The sequence below is a fragment of the Anguilla anguilla genome, chromosome 14 (assembly GCF_013347855.1).
Source record: "Anguilla anguilla isolate fAngAng1 chromosome 14, fAngAng1.pri, whole genome shotgun sequence".
NCBI classification, from domain to species: domain Eukaryota; kingdom Metazoa; phylum Chordata; class Actinopteri; order Anguilliformes; family Anguillidae; genus Anguilla; species Anguilla anguilla.
In genome coordinates, this window is record NC_049214.1 from 40289853 (window position 1) to 40293811 (window position 3959).

A 3959-nucleotide genomic window follows, 5' to 3' on the forward strand; every position below is an offset into this window, starting at 1 on the left:
CGAATCGTGGCCTGGGGGGCGCTCCCAGCGGTTTGGAAAGGCAGAGCGTGCTCAGCCTCTCGCCCCTCTGGCCCCTTGCATTCGTTCCTTACCTGTGCCTCAACTGCGTCTGCAGGACCCACGTGAGGTGCATCGATATTTGTATTATTACTTAGGTAAGACAAGGCTGTAAAATACATTGTGTATAAAAAAAAATAGTATTAACCGATACTAAGGTGCCAGATCTTTTTTATTATTATTATTATTATTGTTATTATTATTATTATTGTTCCTCACATAGTGGTTGTGTAAAAAAAGGAAACAAAAAACTTTTTTAAGGTAGCTTTATGTGTTGCATTTTTACGCAGTGTTATTTGTATTTTCTGATTCACCTCCCACGGACTAAACATCTAAATGGACGTGTGTCATTCCTGACACTAGAGGCGTTTTCGTGTCTGGGGAAAGGGCCCAGCTGCACGCTGATCGCTCCCAATGCAGAGTGAGTAAAATGGTGGCCACAAGAGGCCGCTTCTTATTAAGAACGTAATCCCATCGCTGTCCTCGCGTCCTCTGCGCGTTTCACGCGTCTTGACCCGCGCTGAACCCTCTCCCTTCGCTGGTGCGAGTGTAACTCCACGGGACAAGTGCGTCAGCCCGGTTCCTTCCTCTGGTTTGTGGTCGTGACATTCAGTCGCTTGGCTGTGTGCTAGCCCTGTAAACGGTACCTGGGGATGTCACGTGACAAATTCAAACCCCTGGGAAGTGTTGAGTTGGATTCGCTTGGTTAATTTGCCTGGGTCGGCATGCATGGGCAGTGTGTCCAACTGATCTCTTCCCCCCCCCCCCCCCCCCCAGGGAGTAAAACTTAATTACGGGATAAATAAAACTGCTCCAATTAGAGATCAATGTGCAAAAAGTTTCAAGGTCACTCTGCTGAATGAGAGGAACTGTTTTCTTCTTCGCAAAACAGCCCTAGGCATCCTGTGAAAGTGTTAGTGCAGAAGCATTGCTCTTGCATGTAGTGTATGCCATGTTGTAAGGACTTTACAGGAGGAGGTGCATGTCGGCGTTGAGGACTCCTGCCTGGTACCTTATGACCTCCTTCTGTCTCCTCACACACTTAGTCTTTACACCTTTGAGCTCAGTGGTCACTTTAATCTTCCTTGTTCTCTTTACATCCATGCACTTATAATCTCAGTGATTTTTATTATGATTGTTTTTGTTGTGATTTTATTGGTATTTTGTGTTTGTTTGTTTCTTGTTTATTGTGTTTTTCTCCTTTTGCCTCCGCGCTGAAACGCAGACCGATGCTAATGACTGTGTGAATTTAGCATGGGTCTCCCATTCGCTTGCTTGCTGTTAGAATGCTGAGAATCTCAGAGGGGAGGGAACAGGGCCTTAAAGAACAGAGAGGCCCTACACCCCTGCATATTCCTGTCTGCTTATAGGGCCTCAAAGAACAGAAAGGCCCTACACCCCTGCATATTCCTGTCAGCTTCCAGGGCCTTAAAGAACAGAAAGGCCCTACACCCCTGCATATTCCTGTCTGCTTACAGGGCCTTAAATAACAGAAAGGCCCTACACCCCTGCATATTCCTGTCAGCTTACAGGGCCTTAAAGAACAGAAAGGCCCTACACCCCTGCATATTCCTGTCAGCTGGATGGAAGTGTTCTTAGAGAAACAGTTTGGAAAGTGTGCACCAGTAGAGTTTGGCAGCAGGGGAAATGTTTCCCTGCTTTTATCTCCCCCTCTGGAGGCTTTGTATGGCTCCATGCCATAGTGGCAACATGGGCTAGTAATTCTAGTCATTCTGGCCCTGCCTTTTATTCCTATGAGAACTGCAGTTGCCCCTGGCGACCCCTCTGGGCCCTGACGCTGTTAGAGCAACGGAACACCCAAACAGGCACACCCCCTGGCAGACTGCACAACTTTTCCAGCTCAGTCTGAGGGCTTTGGGGTCCCAGAAGGTGCAGGTGCACGGAGGGGCACCGTTAGCCCTAAATCTTGCACAAAGCTCCCTTCCATTCCAGTGAACATGTCAGGACAAGCAGTGGTCTGAGCTGAATTACTGCAGCAGCTGACCCTCCAGAGAATGCAAGTGGCAACAATACAGTGTGCCAGGATGCTCACTTTGTGTACCCACAATGCAACGTGGCAGAATGCTGGGTCCAAGTACTTGCAATACAACTCTCTAGTAATGCTTGCCCCCTCCCCCACCCACTGCCACCTCTCACCCCCCTGCTTTGGCCAGCTGTGTAACTCTATGCTCATATGTGATGTAAGTGCAGCACTGAGAGAAATTCTTTTGGTCTGAAGGTGATGTCATGCTTCCCCCATTGTAAAAGTGAAAGTGTTGATGATGTGTGTTCTCTTAGGCTGTGGGGTTTTGAGGATGCCTGTCTCTCTGAAAAGTATCAAATCCCATTGATGGTTACTTAAATAATTTCAAAAATAAAAAACAAACAAAAAACGAGTTGCATTTTGTTTATTTGAGGGTAGCTGTATAAATGTCATGATTGCATGTCAACAGTTCATCCCATCAGTATTCAAAGCATGAGATCTGTTGCTTATAATGTCTATGTAATTATCAGGTGTGGCTATGCAGGACACAGTAAATTAACTAAACTCATTGATCCAGGAATGTGGGCACTCCTCTACAATATAAATGACCATAAAAAAGTGTCAATTATTGGGATCGCCTTCAGAAAGACTGTTACGGGAGACTGAGGTTTGGACCCAAGTGCAGAGACACAGATGCAGAAGAAACAGGGAAGCGTGTTTCAATAAGCAAATATTAACACAGGTACACAAACACAGGTAGCAAAATAAACAGGTGCTAAGTAAACACAGGTATTAAGGTAAACACAGGTGCTAAAATAAACACAGGTGCCAAAATAAACACAGGTGCTGTAGTAAACACAGGTACTAAAATAAACACAGGTACTTAAATAAACACAGGTACTAAAGTAAACACAGGTGCTTAAATAAACACAGGTACTAAAGTAAACACAGGTGCCAAAATAAACACAGGTACCAAAATAAACACAGGTACTTAAATAAACACAGGTACTAAAGTAAACACAGGTGCTCAAATAAACACAGGTGCTTAAATAAACACAGGTACTAAAGTAAACACAGGTACCAAAATAAAGACAGGTACTAAAGTAAACACAGGTGCTAAAATAAACACAGGTACTAAAATAAGCACAGATGCTAAAATGAACACAGGTGCTTAAATAAACACAGGTACTACAGTAAACACAGGTGCTTAAACAAACACAGGTACGAAAGTAAACACAGGTACCAAAATAAAGACAGGTACTAAAGTAAACACAGGTGTTAAAATAAGCACAGATGCTAAAATAAACACAGGTACTAAAGTAAACACCGGTACTAAAATAGTTACAGGTACTAAAGTAAAAACAGGTACTAAAAACTCACTAGCTGGCTATCATAGTTGCAGGTATGGGAATATGTTATAATTGTCAAATCAAATCTATTTTATTTGTATCATGCTTTTTACAGAGAACTGTCACAAATACTGGCTCACTTGTCTTCATTGATGATGTAACTGCTGATAGCAGCAGCAGAATGAATTCTGAAGTGTACAGAACCATCTTATCTGCTCAAATTCAACCAAATGCCCCCAAACTCACTGGAGTTTCATTCATAGGGGTTCATCCTAAACCAAGACAATGATACTAAACAAATTACTGAAGCAACAAAGGAGTTTTTCAATGCTAAAAACTGGAAATTTAATTCATTCATTCACATTATTGCTGTCAGAGAATCACCAGAGAAGATAGTCAGCACCTGGTGATGTCTGTGGGTCCGCAGTCATTTCATGCAAAGGATATACAACAAAGTACTAAACATTTCATTTGCATGACATAAATATGTCCCAAACATTATGGTGCTGGGACTATGTACAAAAAGTACTCTAAATTTCCACATGGTGAAACCAAAATCTATTTACAAA

At 43.0% G+C, this 3959-nt stretch overlaps 1 protein-coding gene across 2 annotated transcripts in view; it reads left to right on the forward strand.

Moving 5' to 3' along the window:
• The window catches only part of LOC118212897 (dihydropyrimidinase-related protein 2), a 47451-nt gene extending 44998 nt beyond the window's left edge, over window positions 1-2453 (forward strand). For both annotated transcript variants that reach the window (XM_035391364.1, XM_035391365.1), the window contains exon 14: window positions 1-2453. This exon is cut by the window's left edge and continues 1153 nt beyond it. The gene's annotated coding sequence lies outside the window, so the exon portion shown is untranslated.
• Window positions 2454-3959: the final 1506 nt, after the last annotated feature.